This window comes from Pygocentrus nattereri, chromosome 10 (assembly GCF_015220715.1).
Source record: "Pygocentrus nattereri isolate fPygNat1 chromosome 10, fPygNat1.pri, whole genome shotgun sequence".
NCBI classification, from domain to species: Eukaryota; Metazoa; Chordata; class Actinopteri; order Characiformes; family Serrasalmidae; genus Pygocentrus; species Pygocentrus nattereri.
In genome coordinates, this window is record NC_051220.1 from 33,422,817 (window position 1) to 33,441,465 (window position 18,649).

Sequence of the window (18,649 nt, forward strand, 5' to 3'; positions counted from 1 at the left end):
AGGCTGTTACTTTTTACATATTCAGGATAATACTTTCAGAACACCTACCCATGTAAAAATAAATATATACTATCTTTCAAAGAACAACATCACTGCTGTTAAGTAACTATTTTAAAATCAGCACACAGCATGTAGAGGTGTAGCCTAGAGAAGAACTGAAAAATGACTTCTACAAACACTGATGATCCTGCTAAAGACTGAGTAGACTGATAAATCACTGGGAGGAGTCGGTTATTCTAAATTTTAGTAAATTCATTTGAAGGACGACTGAACTGAACAGAGTCCTCAGATGTTTACAAGTAATAAGCTTAGTTTTGGTATGAGCAAGTTACATACCTATCATTAACTGACACTTTAAAGTCTAATGTACATGTAATATCAAATCTATCCATATATATTGTCATCATTTTTTTGGAGATTAATCTTCAGGGATACTTTTCAGACCTCCAAAGTTCAGTCTCAGTTCTCGTGATCCAAGTGATCATTCAGGGGTCTGGACTCTGGGGTGGTCAGTCCATTATTCTGAGAACACCAGCAGGTTCTTTGCTTGCAAATGTTCTTCTCTTTGGTCTATTTTCTTGTCTCACTATCAGCTTCTAGACAGCTGCACATCCTTTCAGCCTCATAGTGTTGTGTTGTCTTCTCACAGTGGAAGGACGGACAGAAACACCTGTGGATTTTTTTTTTATCAGAACTTATAGCTTGATTTTCTTCTCTCTCAAAGATGAAAGTGTGAAGTGCTGTTGTGAACAGTTTTGGTGTCTACCAGGTCTTGTATAGTTGTTAGGAACCCCATATTTTGTAAAGTTTATAATCATTTTTGGACTCCACTTTTGGTAACTTCTGATTAATTTCCTTTTGCATATATACATACATATATATATATACTGCTCAAAAAAATAAAGGGAACACTCAAATAACACATCCTAGATCTGAATGAATTAAATATTCTCATTGAATACTTTATTCTGTACAAAGTTGAATGTGCGGACAACAAAATCACACAAAAATCATTAATGGAAATCAAATTTATTAAGCAATGGAGGCCTGGATTTGGAGTCAAAATTACATCAAATTAAACACACCAAATTAAAGTGGAAAAACACACTACAGGCTGATCCAACTTTGATGTGATGTCCTTAAAACAAGTCAAAATGAGGCTCAGTATTGTGTGGCCTCCACATGCCTGTATGACATCCCTACAATGCCTGGGCATGCTCCTGATGAGGAGGCGGAAGGTGTCCTGAGGGATCTCCTCCCACACTTGGACTAAAGCATCCGCCAACTCCTGGACAGTCTGTGGTGCATCGTGGCGTTGGTGGATGGAGTGAGACATGATGTCCCAGATGTGCTCAATCGGATTCAGGTCTGGGGAACGGGCGCACCAGTCCATAGCTTCAATGCCTTCATCTTGCAGGAACTGCTGACACACTCCAGCCACATGAGGTCTAGCATTGTCCTGCATTAGGAGGAACCCAGGGCCAACCGCACCAGCATATGGTCTTACAAGGGGTCTGAGGATCTCATCTCGGTACCTAATGGCAGTGAGGCTACCTCTGGCGAGCACATGGCCTCCATGGCCCTCCAAAGAAATGCCACCCCACACCATTACTGACCCACTGCCAAACCAGTCATGCTGAAGGATGTTGCAGGCAGCAGATCGCTCTCCATAGCATCTCCAGACTCTGGAGTCTGTCACGTGTTCAGTGTGAACCTGCTTTCATCTGTGAAGAGCACAGGGCGCCAGTGTCGAATTTGCAAATCCTGGTGTTCTCTGGCAAATGCCAAGCATCCTGCACGGTGTTGGGCTGTGAGCACAACCCCCATCTGTGGACGTCAGGCCCTCATACCATCCTCATGGAGTCTGTTTCTAACCGTATGTGCAGACAAATGCACATTTGTGGCCTGCTGGAGGTCATTTTGCAGGGCTCTGGCAGTGCTCCTCCTGTTCCTCCTTGCACAAAGGCGGAGGTAGCGGTCCTGCTGCTGGGTTGTTGCCTTCCTACGGCCTCCTCCACGTGTACTGGCCTGTCTCCTGGTAGCGCCTCCAGGCTCTGGACACTACGCTGACAGACACAGCAAACCTTCTTATATAACAATAATTTCCACCTGTTGTCTATTCCATTTGCACAACAGCATGTGAAATTGATTGTCAATCAGTGTTGCTTCCTAAGTGGACAGTTTGATTTCACAGAAGTTTGATTTACTTGGATATACATGTACATGTCTATGCATGCACAAACTGCAGACTGTCTACTCCAGGTATCAGTCCTTCCGTTTGGCACTGTGGTCTCTGAAGAAGAGCTGTGTGCATGTAAGCGCCTGCTGTATTTATCTTAGTATCAGAAATTCTTGAATACGCACATCCTTTGCAGGACTCTAGCAGCACTGTAGCTTCTCAGCACAGACCCGCATGTAACCCTCACCAACGGCACCCAGAAGAGCGGCCTGCCACAGCTAATTAATGTCCTCCCTCACTCAGGGCTTTGAACTCCGGCAAAGTAGCAGCACTGTGAAGTGGCAAGATAACTGGCTTAGGAACCAGCCAATCCGCACTGCCAGGCAATTTCCCCCGCCAGAGAGAGAGAGAGAGAGAGAGAGAGAGAGAGAGAGAGAGAGAGAGAGAGATGATCTGTCCCTGACTAGACAAAGGATATCCCACACCTTCCCTACATACCACGGCTGCAGAACAGGCCTCATTACTGCTACTCTTCTTCAGCACCAGGGTTTGTTTTTATCCTCCTCCAAAACAATGTAGATATGGAAATGTGAGAAATGTGAGAGCCTCTAGTTCCAGTCAGTCTGACTTCATAAGGAATAACAGGGGTGAAGGCCTCATTTATCTCTAATGGCTCGTTTAAATGGATTACCCTGTGAGACCAATTACACAACAACGTCCAGGCAGATATGTAACCAAACAATGCAATTCCCCATCAGAGATTTCCAATAAATTAATTATAGGTCAGTTAATGCTATACTTCTTGACATTTCAACACATAATGCCAAGCAGCACAAAGAAATCATCTCTTGACTTTTTTAAAACCCTGCTTAGATTTCCTGTTCAGAGTTGGTTTAAATGTCTTTTTTTTTGCATATCTATCGATATCTATCTGTATATATATATATATATATATATATATATAATATATTATAATATAATATATATATATATATATATATATATATATATATATATATATATATATATATATATATATATATATATATATATATATATAAAATTTTAAGTGCATTTTGTACCTTCTCATTGTGGATTGTGGACATTCTCCTTGTCAAGCTAACATCACTGGGTCCTCTCTTATAATGGTTGATAATGAAGAAGAACATATATAAAGTTATCTGAGGAAAATCCTCTGTAAAAAATCTCACTAGTTCCTTCACGCCTTTTGTTCCTCACTTGTAGACTCTCCTTCAGCTTGGCTCACTTTTAAATGGGGTATAGATCATGAGAAGCCATTCCAAAATGTATGAAAGCATTGCAAGCCAAAACATTTTACATCTGGCTGGGATTGCCCATGCTTTATTTTTTTATTTATTATTTATTCATTGAGTGGTTCACCATGCAGGGCTGAAGCTCAGAAAGTTGACAGCTCCTGGTGCCCAGGACAGGAAACCCAAACAGCATCATTTAAAGAGAGTCGAGAGAAGAAAGCCAGCAGTAAGGGGAGAAAATGAAACCACAAGAATAACAGCACACACCTGCATGGTGAACTAACTGCATCAAACCAACCACTGGCACAAGAAATCTAAGGATGTTAAAAAATAAAGCAGAAGAGGTGCCTAGTGAATAGATGAATGGATTGTACTTTAGAGGCAGTGAGTAGTGATAACACAGGCTGGCTACAGGGTTTTAGGAAGTGGGGCATGTTTCATTGTTGCTCAAATAAAAAAACCCACTCCTCCAGAGAAGACAGGTTTTAGAGACAGTGGAATGGGGGAATGAAGAGAAATTTACACAACAGGATTTTGGCACTGATTTAGCAAGCATGAGCCCAGCACAAGACCAACAGATGGGGCTGTATTGTAATTAGTCTAGAAACTATGGTATCCAATGGTAAAATGATAGTCTATATAAAAATATGAAAATTGTATCAAATGCTTTAAAATGCTATCAGATAGATAGATAGATAGATAGATAGATAGATAGATAGATAGATAGATAGATAGATAGATAGATAGATAGATAGACAGATGTACATATAAATATAAATAAGGGGAATAAGGCTGAATATGTTAACAGAATGTCAGCCGTAACAGGAAGCAAATGGAATATCTCTCTCTCTCTCATATATGTATATATATATATATATATATATATATATGTATGTGTGTGTGTGTGTGCGTGTGTGTGTGACATTTACACACAACGTAAAGGGCAATGACAAAAATTGAGATACAAGGTTTTCTTCCAACAGCAGCAACTTTTCAGTGCAAAAGTCAGAGACTGTCCTTAAAATATTTATTTACCAGTCAAAATAGGACATACTTCTGAAAGGATTAGATATAGGATATTCCACTTGCATAAGTAAAGGGAAAGTCAAAGGTAAATAACTAAACTAGCAACATTGTTTACAGAACTCATGTCTAAATATATATATATATATATATAGATAAATATATATACTCCAGAGTCCAGACCTCAACATCACTGAATGAGAGAGAGAGAGAGAGAGAGAGAGAGAGAGAGAGAGAAAGAGAGAGAAAGAGAGAGTGCTTCCTGTTAGGGCTGACATACTGTTAACATATTCAGCCTTTCCTTTCCTCACACAACACACATGAACACACACAGTGCAAGACATGAACTCACCAAAAATAGACATTTGTGCTAATACTCTCTCACACTCTCTCTCCTTCTCTCTCTCCTTCTCTCTCTCTCCTCTCTCTCTCTCTCTCTCTCTCTCTCTCCTTCTCTCTCTCTCTCTCTCTCTCTCTCTCCTTCTCTCTCTCTCTCTCTCTCTCTCTCTCTCTCTCTCTCTCTCTCTCTCTCTCTCTCTCTCTCTCTCTCTCCTTCTCTCTCTCTCTCTCTCTCTCTCTTTCCTTCCCTGCCTCCAAACCCATGGCATATGACCTTCTGTTAAATAGATAAAGAATGCGCTTATCAGTCATGCAAATGAGGCTGAATTCATTTTGCACAACAGATGGTCTCATAGATAATGATGATGGAGGAGAGAAAATTAAATGTCTCTTGCACGGTGGTCATGGCAACCGAGCTCAGAGTAATATCAATAATAAGCCTGGTGCATAATAAGGTTGTCAGTCCTGTGAATCAAAGTCTGAAGCTAAAGAAGACTCTGAGAGGCCTCAGAAGTTTACCAGTGTTCCCCTTACACTAACAGATATGCAGGTCCTCTTTTTACTTTTTGAATATTATTCCCACCCCCCACCCCCCCCACCCCGCCAGTGTGCCATTAGCCCAGCTAATTACTTTACAGTTCATTATCATGGAAATGATTTCTTTTCACTGATCATATGGTAAGACAATGCTGTGTGTGGATATAATCACTTAAGACATGAAGGTTATAATATTTAACATAATACATGTGTCCATAATCTGCTATTATGTAATGTGGAAATAGGTAATTTCTCTAATCATTTCATAATTATTTCAGTGAGATACTGTACATGGTATCAGGTTCAGAATCGTGCGCTGGTTAGGAAAGGTTTTTAAGAGCGGTTTATGGCGCAGGTTCTTCAGTGTAGAGAGGCTTTTCATTAGTGAGGGTGAAATTAGGACTGCAATCAGAGAAAAGGAGCTTTTCCCTTAATATTGACTGAAGGATCTAATGATAGACCATGAGAGAATGATAATCTGTTCAGGTTAAAAGTAGATTTCATCCCAGGTAACCTTATCCATTGATGTGTGATGAAGTACATTATAAAAAATTACTGTAAATTTACAGAAAATTACTGGCAACTTAGTATAGTGAGAGTATTAGTATAGTGAGATATTTTATAGCAAATATTGGCCATGTGGCCATAAAGGACAGGGATACAGTCTCACTTTCTGCTCTAAAATGCAGGGTTGTGGCTAAAACAGGGCTCCGCCTATGGACTAAAACTCTTTGTGTTTCTGTAGTGACACGAAAGCATATGACAGCACTTTTTTTCTACAGTGACTGGAAGCCAAAATGTTGTCACTGGCAACTCTTTCAAGTTTAGCACAACATGGGGTCAGAGGTCAACAAATTTGAACTTTCATCTTCATGTTGCAACGATGCACCATATATCAAAAATGGCTCCTCCATTAAAAGTGGATGACCAAGAAATAGCTTTACAGAATGGACATCAGCCCCAGGAATTCACAGTAAAATATAATTACATAGTATGACTAGAATAACAGCTTTCCTGAAGAAAATGTAGTGATTGTGCAGCTTAAGTGATTCAAGAACGGTTGCTAGGGCATTGCCAGACAGTCACTGTGGTGTTTTACATGGTTGCTATGGTGTTGCTAGGATGTTGCAGAGGTGTTCCTAGAAGGTTGCTATGGTGCTGCTAGGTAGTTGCCATGGTGTACCAAGTGGTTGCTAAGGTGTCCTTATGTCGTTGCTAAGGTGTTACTAGGCAGTTGCTCTGGTATAAGGGTTGGTTGCTAAAATGTTGCTAGGAGTTTGCCATGGTATACTGGAGGTTTAGTGAGTGGTTGTTAGGGGGTTTCCAAATGGTTGCTAGTTGTTGTTGATAAGAGGAGAATAAATTACATGTAGGGGAGTGCAGATCAGGATGGCTGTGGATCTGAACTTGGGGACCTGTCCTGAGTGAGTACATGTAGTGTGGTGGCTGTTGGACAAAGGAAATAATAGAGTTTGGGTATGGGCGAAAAGGAATGGGACTCTATGTAAGGCACAAGGGATGAAACAATGACACATAGAGGAGTGTAGGTCACTATGGCTGTGGATTAGCAGCGAGGTATGAAAAAAATAAATAAACAGATAAACAGAAAGTGTAGCTCAGAGCAATGTTAAATTCATGCTCGGGGGCCTGCCCTGAGATACCATATGCCAAACAGTGTCTTTTGGTTGAGCAGAAGTCCAGTAAATCATGAAACTTCTCCACCCTATTAATTTCCACAGGAAAAACAAATAATAATATATGAAGCTTGTACAGAAACCATGCTTTGAGTCAAAAAGCTGTATAGAAGCCCACCATTCCTAAACAGACTGAATATGCTGAAGCTGGAACTGTGTTGATATCTCCAAAAAAACTGCGAGATGAGTTAGCAGACAAAAATCACCTACAATTTTAAAATTTATTTATTTAATTATATGAACTGGCAACCTGTCCAGGGTGTGTCCTGCCTTCCACCCAATGCCTGCTGGGATAGGCTCCCAGAAGGGTAAGTGCTTTAGAAAATGTGTGTGTGTGTGTGTGTGTGTGTGTTTGTGTGTGTGTGTTTAATTATATTTATTTAACACCTGTACAACACATATGACCCTAGGGTTTCACAGTGTCCCAAAGCAACTTTACAGTGACAGGAAGAACTCCATAAGAGCATGAGCAACCTAGATTCAAATAAGGAACCAACCATCCTTAAATTAAATTAAGAAATTTTAATTAAATCTAATTAAAGAACTGAGGAGCCAGGTGCTACTGATAAGAAAAAAACATTCTGTTTTCTGTCCATTGTTATGCAGTTAAAAAGGTTAATCAGTATATTTGTTTTGTCTTTTATTTAGATTTAATGTGATCCTACTTTTCAGCAAACAACAAGTGCAATGTATTTAAAAGAAAGTTCTAGTCTTCATTCTTCCTAAATGGAACCTTCTGGTAATAGACTTTTATGTCATGTGGAGGTTCTTTAAACTTTGAAAAGACTCTTCTTTACACGCACATCTCATTTTCAGAAATAGGTCTGTAAAGCAGTGGTTCTTAAATTGGTCCACGAATACATGCTTTATCTCTATGAGTTGAGAGAAAATATGAACTGTCTGAGGAGAACTTAGGGCAACCTTGAGAACCACTAGTTTAACCGTTTTGAACTTTTTATAGCCATAAAATACCATTTCTGCCTGTTGTGGAGATCCCTTAATTTTTGCACCATGCATTTTTTCTTTCAATAATATTTATTTCAATGGAAATGTGCATGATTTACAGAACCTGAAGCAAACTAGATTTTTGTCTTTCTGTTAAGAAAGCAAGTAAGCATTTAGAAAAGTATTTTATTGTGTTTATTTGTTTTTATTGTGACAGGTTGTGATAGTGCCTGCAGAAGAAGCTTAAAGAACCAGCGATTAAAAGGTTCTTTAGGGAACCAATAGCATCATTCCAAATAGTCTTTTTTTGATTTCTACAGCGTGAATGAAGTTTTATTCCAAAGCTAAGCACAGCATATGTTTTCACACAGAAATGCAGAGCACATGACAAATGTAATAGGCCCCTGTGTCCTTCCTGTTCTCCACCCCTGGCCTGACTTCCTGTGAGATGAATCAGCCCTTTTTCTGATCAGGCTGATTGAGACAGGGATGGCAGAGGCAGCCGGGCATACGGCTGCCAGTCTGGCTGTCTGGATGGAGCACCAGCACTGCTCCTTCTGTCTGCCACCAGCCTTGGCTGAATATAGCTCCACTAATAAAGCCTGGCTCCAAGAGCCCAAAGAGATGGATGGAGGGAGGGAAGGAGGGAGGTAGAGGAAAGGACGGAGGGCGTGAGAGAGGGAGGGTGGGAGGGAGGAAGAGGAGCTGCAATGTTTTAAAGAAACACACTCCAACATTCTTCAGCTTAATCTCTATCTGTCTTATCTGGAGAAAATGGTTGATTATCATAGACAATCACTATGATGTGTTTCCCTAGAATTAGTGAAAAAGGAGAAAGCCTTCCCATTGACTTCTGTTATGAATGTGGTTTAAGTCAGAGGTTCTTCGTTTTCTAAGTACAGAGAGACAGTTGTCCATGGTCATCAACCATATCATCATTGTCCAGAGAAAAACATGGAACTCCAAAATAGCAAATTTACAGGAGAAGGCAAAAATCTTCGTAACTTTTAATCATAAGGTAAGGTAAGCAGGTTTTATTTGAAGTGATTTTAGGGCATTTCTATGGGTTCATTCATCATGTCATTTTGACACAATGTAAAGAACAGCTGCCATGTTCATTTGAAAAGTGACTAAATGCTACAGATACATCAGATGGGCATTTGGTTAAAAATCTGGGGTTCTACTTTAATGTAAGGAAAGGTGGAAATGTGGGAAGTGATGGAACCTCCTAATGCACCAGCTGAGAGGAGCATAAACTGTTAGAAATAAAGGAACTTTCTGTGTAGGTACGTTTTCTGTTCATCAACAAAGTAAATGTCAGTGGTTTTAAGGTGCAATTGTGTACCTTAAATAAGTTTTTCCCAGGTCAAAATGACACATTTACACATTTTCATAACCTAATGTTTTAAAACAGAACAATAAAATAAAAATCCTGCAGATGAGATGGGGTGTGTGGAGCCCATACATCTTAGAAAATAGAATTTCAATGAATAATGGTACAATTATGGTCCCTGACTAAAGGTGCTGAGTTGTAGCCATGAGGGTACTACTGCAGTGACTAGAAGGGTACTGCTCCAGTGATAGTTTCATACCCTTATTTCTGACAGTGTAGTGTGAAAGGTTAAGTCAGGTAGATAAAGGAGGGAGGAGGAAATAAAAGAGAGAGCAGATCATAGGTTAAAAAGACAGAGAATAAATGGAAGCAAATAAGGGCAATGTTGCAAATATAGCAAAAGAGGACCAACATACAGGACAGAAAAGCCAAATAAAAAGAAAAGAGTCAAAGACAGAACAAAACAAAGAAGAAATACAAAATAAGAAATGGAAGAAAAGTAGTAGAAATAAAAAATGACAGAGATATACACATCTGAGAAAGAGTTGGAATACAAATGAAAAGCACAGAAAGTATAAGGAGGCACAGCAGGTGAGCCCTCAGGTAGATCTTCTTTTCTTAACTGCTGACCTTATATTTGAAATATGAACAATTCAAGTTTTTGTTCAAGCTCGATCTGTTTATGTGACTGTGGTGCTTCAACCCTAATGCAGATTTCTCTGTTGATTTCATCTCAGGGAGCTCTAGCATTCAGTGAAGTCTGATTTTGTGACTCAGAACATTTGCTGTATATAAATGTATACCATTTTCCTTCTGGTGGATATCAAAATGCCCCTGTAATCCTCTTATTAAAGTTTATCGAGCTAATATCTGGTAATAGGATGCCTATTACTATGCAAGCAATAACTAGGTGGAATTAATTTTTTTACTGTATTACTGTATTATGAATCATAATCATGTGCACAGCCCTTACTTGAGCATTCTGTCTATGTGGAACATTCTTATTCTTTTTTGATTTTTATCAGCACTGTATTAGTAGAACACTAAATAAAGACAGTCTGACCCCATTACATTTAATATTTACTCCTTTTTTGAGAATAAGTTCTGCATGATTATTAACCCCTTTACATAGCCAGCCACCGCCTAGCAGGCTCCAGGTTTTATAACACACTTCTATAATCTAAGAATGGTTCCGCTTGCACTGAAATCCCTATAGTTTCTGAATAAAAGGCCTTGGTATTTAATAAGCCTGAGATTTCAAGGGATTAACATACTTTTTAGTCCATATTTAATATAGCAAAGCATTAGTTCAATGTCTTTAAACATCAATAAGTGATGTTTAAAGTTACAAAGTAGTAATGAACAGCCAGTGAATTACTTGCTATTCTTTTGATAAGGCTTTATATAGGGCATTACTTGTCATTTAAGTCCACCTAAAATAGTGTTACCAAAGCTACAAGTTACCAGCATGTTAAGTCTTTTGTATTTTCTGATTTATATGCAGAGCTTGTCCTGCTTGCATCTTTTCTTAGACCCATAGTGAAGGCTGCTATTATCATTTCCTAAAATCTTAGATGTTGGCATTTATCTATATCCTTGATCTTTCTCTTCCAACTGGTTCCAAAGAAATATAATCTGAAGTAATGAAATAAAGAATGGCTGTGTGTGCTATAACATAAAAGCTAATATAATAGCCCATGATTATGACTGTAAAGATGTAGTGGTTAACATAGTGACCAGGACTGATGAGATTATGTTTATGTGAGAATCAATAGCTACATTTACGTGCACACAATAGCCCAAATATCCTCTGGACTTGAACCAACACATTGTATAAAAAATATTTCATTTATAGCCCCCCTAACATGTGTCCCAGCAAAGCTTGACTGACATGAAATGTCCCTTCATGATGTACGTAAGTTTACCCACATATGACGTTCACCCCCAATGTACTAGGTTACTTAATAACTGTAATCTTGTAGTGATTCCAAATTACTTGTAATCAGTAACGCAGTCTCCTAAAATGCTTAAAAGCTGAAATGTAATCTTATTAATTTTGGACTGTTTCTGATCTGAACTGACTAATTTGCTTTTATTCAGTTAATTGGTTTTCAAAACCTCACACCATCCACTAAAATCCCCTCTACTTTTATTCCATCTCCCATAATCATATTTAGTTATCAGTAATTGTGATACAGTTAGAATGGGGTTTGTGGACTTCACACACTCAGTAATTTGAGAATTAATAGAATTATTCTTTAATGTTGACTTATCAACAAGGACACACAGTGTCATTGATGCAAAGCACCAATCTTGTGATGTACCAAAAGTTACTGAATTGCTAATAACTCCCCTTGTTCAGCCTGCTTAACATGAGTGAGTGAGTGAGTGAGTGAGTGAGGGAGGGAGGGAGGGAGGGAAGGAGGGAGAGAGGGAGTGAGTGAGGGAGGGAGGGAGTGAGTTATAAGACACATGGTGCTTCACATGTAAAAACTGAATCCTTGACAGCAGTAATCTTTGAAAAAGTGTCATACTCTGAGTACTTGATTTTTGTAATTACATTACAAAATCAAGATTTTAGATTTTTGTAGTCTTTTGTAGTAGTGGTCAAAACACACTGCCAGGTAAGTGCCAACTCGAGTTAAGCATTGAGGACACTAAACTTCACATGTATAGGTTCAGGTTTAGCTTTGATGTCGCACATTTGCACGCTGTTCACCAATTTTCCATCAACTCGTGATACTTTTAAAATCCCAGGCTTATTTTCAGTAGCTACAGGAACTGGGTGAGCTGTTCTTAGGTTATAGAAGCGTGTAATGGAACTCTGTGCTTAATTAAGGGGTTAATTAAGAGTTGACTTATATAGATCTCTTTTTGTGATAGTACATGTGATATTTTTTTTATTTTACATGTAATGTTTTGTATATACTTGTGTCCTTAGGTTGCTAGCTATTCAACACTAAGTTCAATATTCATAAGCCAAAGTATCAGACCTTTATATTTTCCTTCCACTGCCCTTTCAAACTACTTCCTCAATCTACACCTTGAAAACTATGAATCTGGCAAGATTGAATCAGTGAGTGATGTTCATGAGAAAGATGGCACAGCCTTTTCTGGTTGCCGTAGCATCCCTGCATTCTTGAAACGTCTAGCGTTTTCAACTGTTACATGCAGTTTGACTATTGCAGTTGTTTTCAGATTATTTCATGTAGTTTCTCTACCATGGCTTTTCTCAACCTCTCTGCTTGGATTGGGCAGACAAGGCCCCCTCCTATCTTTAATTCTGGGAGGCCAACAACCTAATGCCCCCTTGTTGTTTATGCCTGTGCTGCCAGGTATTCTGAAAATGACAGGACCCTACTCCTGTTTTAGACTAGCTGTAGTAGTACTGCAATTACTGACAAATTCTGTTTTCCAAGCCCTTCCCTCTAAACCTTATCATTCAACATTGTTTTGGTGTCATGGATCAACTAATACCTTGGTAGGACAATGATAATAAACATGCTGATTACATGATCATTATCCTATCTTAATTTTAGACAAGCAGTCTTAGACTAATATGGAACAATTGGCTTGCATGTAAACATACTTAATGAGATATAATTTTCACTCTCTTCAATCCAGAAACAAGGAGAAGGGAAGAATCCCATCAGTGCACCTAGCCTGTTCCTCTGTGTGTGAAACAGAAGCAGCCCCATGTAAGAAAACTGACGGTGGTCTCTCTGGCCTCCCTCTTCACTCTCTCCTTCATCCAAATCCAGTAATTACGTTTCATACATCAGTAATGAGTGAATGAGGAACGCTGCCGATTCGACGAAGCCAGAGCGATAGGCATTCGACGTGTGAGAACACACGCGCTCCCAGATGGGCCGTCTATGAAGGCTTCTGTGTCCTACTTTAACCGCCCCTGTAAATAATACATTCGCTCTCTCTCCGACTGGAGGAGGAATAAAGAGATGGAGAGATACCCACAGTGCACTGCTTCCTCATGTCTGCCTCCAAACAGACTGGAGGGGGCTGAGATTCTGCATCGCTCCATCACTATATAGGTAAAGTAGGAATATATCTTGCTCAGTGTTTATAAATTATACATCTCAAACCTGAACCTGACACTGACTGCTATTATATAGTGCATTAGCAGGTGAGCTACCTGCATGCTTATCAGTATTATACTGTTTCACTGGTTTTTATTTGTGCAAATAGACAACAGAAGCCTATGTTTATTGAGCCTGTCTGATCACCCAACAATTAACCTTAGAATTCACTGACATAGAGGAGGAGTGACAGAGCCCTGAGATGGAGGAAAACAGACAGAGAAAGACAGAGAGAAGAAAGAAAGAGAGGGAGTCAGCTTTAATTGGTACCCGACTGCCAAGCCTCTCTCTTTTTTCTGTCTCTCCCTCCTCTTGCTGTTTTCATATCTCTCTACATCCCCTCGCTACGCTTATCTCTATGTCCCTGCTCTTCTATCTCATGCTCTCTCTTTCTCTCTCTGTCTCTCTCTCTCTCTCTCTCTCTCTGTCTCTCTCTCTCTCTCTCTTTGTTAATGGTAGCTGTGTGTTAGGCAGGCAGCTCCAGTGGTGTGTGCTGAGCTGAAGCAGAGTGGCTAATGACGTCCGTGCTGCCTCCCAGCCCATTGGCCAGAGAATCGGATCAGTGAGGGCTGAGTGAGTGGAAGAGCCAGAGTAGGTAGAAGGAGAGAGACATAGACAGACAGAGAGAGAGAGCGAGACAGAGAGACAGAGAGAAAGGAAAATATGGAATGCTATGATGCTTTTCACTCTTCTGAATCATATACACTGTAACAGCGGGGCTCTCTGTGTGTATCTGAAAGAAAAATCCCAAAAGATATGATGTGGTGTGTATGTGTCTATTTGTTTTTGTATATTTCCAGAACAAGAATGTCGTGAATATGTAGGTACATCAGAGAAAATTAGGGCAAAATTATCTTTATATCATTTGTTGAATTAACCCTGAAAAAGCAACATTATTTCTTTTTGATTACTGAGATTAAGGTTAGGGAGAGTCAGCAAATTCAGACAGGGATTAGGTCTAGTATACTATTATATTATGTTCATTCACTGTATGAGATACCGGCCCATAGATACTTACATACAGTATATGTGATACAGATGAGACCTTATTGTTACGTACAGATACTTACATATATGCATCACATAGGGGATATACATATGCATACATGAAATACATTACTATTATGCATAGGTACTTACACATTTACAATACATTTATAACACATCAAGGATGTTATATCCTATATATCATATTGTTATTACATATATTCATTAATTCATTCATTCATTTTCTAAGATCTAAGATGCTAATCCTCCTGGGGGGTCCTGCAGCATATCCCAGCAGTCATTGGATGGAAGATATTGAAGGAGCTTGTTGAGAGTTATCAATGTAGGAGGGTATAGCAAAAAGGCACTACACTGTCATGGGGGCAGGACCCTCAAGAGCACATCTTCAGTCCCTTTAGTTAGGGAACATAATTGTACATTATCCCACTGCAGTTTTATATATTGTATTGACTCCTGGCACCCTGTCCAGACTTTTTGGTTTATTGTTCTGTTTTGATGCATTAGGTTATGAGAAAGTAGAAATATGTATCTTTGCCCTGGGAAAAACCTATTTAAGGTACACAGTTGGACTTCCCTCAGTAGGACAATAGAGTCTCCAGGAGGAGCACTTTCAAGCACCCTTCCCAAGGACTCTAGGAAGGCTGGGTACTCTGAACTGCTGTTAGGTGCATAAGCACAGACAACAGTCAGGACCTGTTCCCCAACCCGAAGGCATAGGGAAGCTACCCTCTCGTCCACCGGAGAAAACCCCAACATACAGGCGCCGAGTCTAGGGGCTATGAGAAAGCCCACACCTGCCCGCCGCCTCTCACCATGGGTAACTCCAGAAAAGAATAAAGTCCGGCCCCTCTCAAGGAGATTGGACCCAGAGCCCAAGCTGTGTGTTGAGTGAGCCTGACTATATCTAGCCGGAATCTCTCAACCTCGCGCACCAACTCAGGCTCCTTCCCCGTCAGTGAGGTAACATTCCAAGTTCCAAAAGCCATTTTCAGCAACCGAGGATCAGAACGCCAAGGCCCACGCCTTCGGACACTGCCCGATCCAGATTGTCCTATTGTCCTACTGGGGGACTTCAACGCTCACGTGGGCAATGACAGTGAGACCTGGAGGGGTGTGATTGGGAGGAATGGCCTCTCTGATCTGAACCCGAGTGGTGTTCAGTTTTTGGACTTCTGTGCAAACCACAGTTTGTCCATAACGAACACCATGTTTGAACACAAGGATGTCCATAAGTGCACATGGCACCAGGACACCCTAGGCCGCAGTTCAATGATTGACTTTGTAGTCGTGTCATCAGACTTGCGACCATGTGTTTTGGACACTCGGGTAAAGAGAGGAGCTGAGCTGTCAACTGATCACCACCTGGTGGTGAGTTGGATCAGGTGGTGGGGGAAGATACCGGTCAGACCAGGCAAACCCAAACGTATAGTGAGGGTTTGCTGGGAACGTCTGACAGAAGAACCTGTCAGATTGATCTTCAACTCACATCTCCGTCAGAACTTTGACCAGATATCGGGGAGGTGAGGGACATTGACTCAGAATGGGCCATGTTCCGCTCCACCATTGTTGTAGCGGCTGACTGTAGCTGTGGTCGCAAGGTAGTTGGTGCCTGTCGGGGCAGTAATCCTCGAACCCGGTGGTGGACACCCCAAGTGAGAGATGCCGTCAAGCTGAAGAACTGGGCATGGTTAGCCTGTTGGACACCAAAGGCAGCTGGCAGGTATCGACAGGCCAAGTGATCTGCGGCTTCAGTCGTTGCCAAGGCAAAAACCCGGGTGTGGGAAGAGTTTGGTGAGGCCTTGGAAAGTGACATTAAGGCAGCTCTGAAAAGATTCTGGCAAACCGTCAGGCGACTCGGAAGGGGCAAGCAGTGTGCCACTAGCACTGTATATAGTGGAGATGGTGTGCTGCTGACTTTGACTGAAGACATCATTGGGCAGTGGAAGGAATACTTTGAGGACCTTCTCAATCCCACCAACACATTCTCCAGTGAGGAGGCAGAGTCTGGGGACACGGGAATAGGCTTGTCCATTACTGAGGCCGAAGTCGCCAAGGTAGTAAAAAGCTTCTTGGCAGCAGGGCTCCAGGGGTGGATGAGATCCGTCCTGAGTTCCTCAAGGCTCTGAATGTTGTGGGGCTGTCTTGGCTGACACGCCTTTTCAACATTGTGTGGACATCAGGGGCGGTGCCACTGGATTGGCAGACTGGGGTGGTGGTGCCTCTTTTTAAAAAGGGGGACCGGAGGGTGTGTTCTAACTACAGGGGAATCATACTCCTCAGCCTCCCTGGTAAGGTCTATGCAGGGGTACTGGAGAAAAGAGTCCGGCTTATAGTCGAACCTCGGATTCAGGAGGAGCAGTGCGGGTTCCGTCCTGGTCGTGGAACACTGGACCTACTCTTTAACCTCTCCAGGATTCTGGAGGGTTCATGGGAGTTTGCCCAACCAGTCCACATGTGCTTTGTGGATTTGGAGAAGGCATTCGAAAGTGTTCCCCGGGGTATTCTGTGGGAGGTGCTTCGGGAGTACGGGGTACATGGCTCTTTGCTACGAGCCATTCAGGCCCTGTACAAACAAAGCAGGAGTTTGGTTCGCATGGCTGGCAATAAGTCAGACTCGTTCCCAGTGAGAGTTGGACTCCGTCAAGGAGCCCTTTGTCACCGATTGTATTCATAATTTTTATGGATAGAATTTCTAGGCGCAGTCAGGGTGTCCGGTTTGGTGACCCCAAGGTCACATCGCTGCTGTTTGCAGATGATGTGGTCCTATTGGGGACATCAGGCCGTGAACTTCAGCTTTCGCTGGATCGGTTTGCAGCCGAGTGTGAAGCGACCGGGATGAGGATCAGTACCTCTAAATCCGAGGCCATGGTTCTCAGGCGGGAAAGGGTGGAGAGCCCTCTCTGGGTCGGGGATGAGCTCTTGCCTCAAGTGGAGGAGTTTAAGTATGTCGGGGTCTTGTTCACGAGTGATGGTACAAGGGAGCAGGTGATTGACAGGTGGATTGGTGCTGGGTCAGCAGTGATGCAGGCTCTTTACCAGTCTGTTGTGGTAAAGAAAGAGCTGAGCCATAAGGCAAGGCTCTCGATTTACTGGTTGATCTACGTTCCCACCCCTACCTATGGTCATGAGCTTTGGGTAATGACCGAAAGAACGAGATCGCGAATACAAGCAGCTGAAATGAGTTTCCTCCGCAGGGTGTCTGGACTCTCCCTTAGAGATAGGGTGAGATGTTCGCTCATGAGGGAGGGACTCGGAGTAGAGCTGCTGCTTCTCCACATCGAGAGGAGCCAGCTGAGATGGTTCGGGCATCTGGTTAGGATGCCTCCTAGACTTGCCCCTTGGGAGGTGTCACAGGCAAGTCCACCGGGGAGGAGACCCCGGGGAAGACCCAGGACACGCTGGTGTGACTATATTGCCCAGCTGCCCTGGGAGCGCCTCGGAATCCCCCCCAGGGAGCTAATGGAAGTGGCTGGGGAAAGGGAGGTCTGGGCCTCATTGCTTAGGATGCTGCCCCCGCGACCCGAACCCCAGAGAAGTGGAAGATGATGGATGGATGGATGGATGGATGGATGGATGGATGGATGGAGTTGGACTTCAAAACCACAGTTGTACCGTTGAGGGAACATTTACATTGTTTGTACCTTGATGAATGAAGAATGTGTGTGTGAGTGTCCTATTACTTAAGCCTGGCCATCTGAGCAGAGCTAAGCTAATCTGCAAACACAGCTACTCATTCTGCTGCAACTCCCAGATGTGACAAAGTGTAAGCTGTCAGCAGCCAATCATAGAGATCACCAATACCAGCCACTTCACCATACATTATTCAGCTCACACTCCACAAAGTGATGGACTCTTCCTAGCCACCTCCAGTATATTCATCCACTGTGTCTGTTTTGGTTTATTGCTCAGCATGTGGCACTTTGAGTGCAATGGATAATGGCTATATACAGACCTGACATATAACAGCAAATTATTCACAATTTATGAATGGAAGTTCCCAGAGCTGTAGTAACGATCATTTTTATTCCAGCTTCTCATGATACTGTCTTAAGGTTAAACCCCAAGCGTGAACTGAATCTCTAAAGCTTTTTCCACTCTTCTTCACTGGCCCCTCTGAGACTTAGGCAAGGTCAGTTTTCTAAAATAATAGGCAATAACGATGTAAAACACATTTTATTTTTCACTGATCAGCATGCTATCAGGAATGATAAATTCAGTTTAAT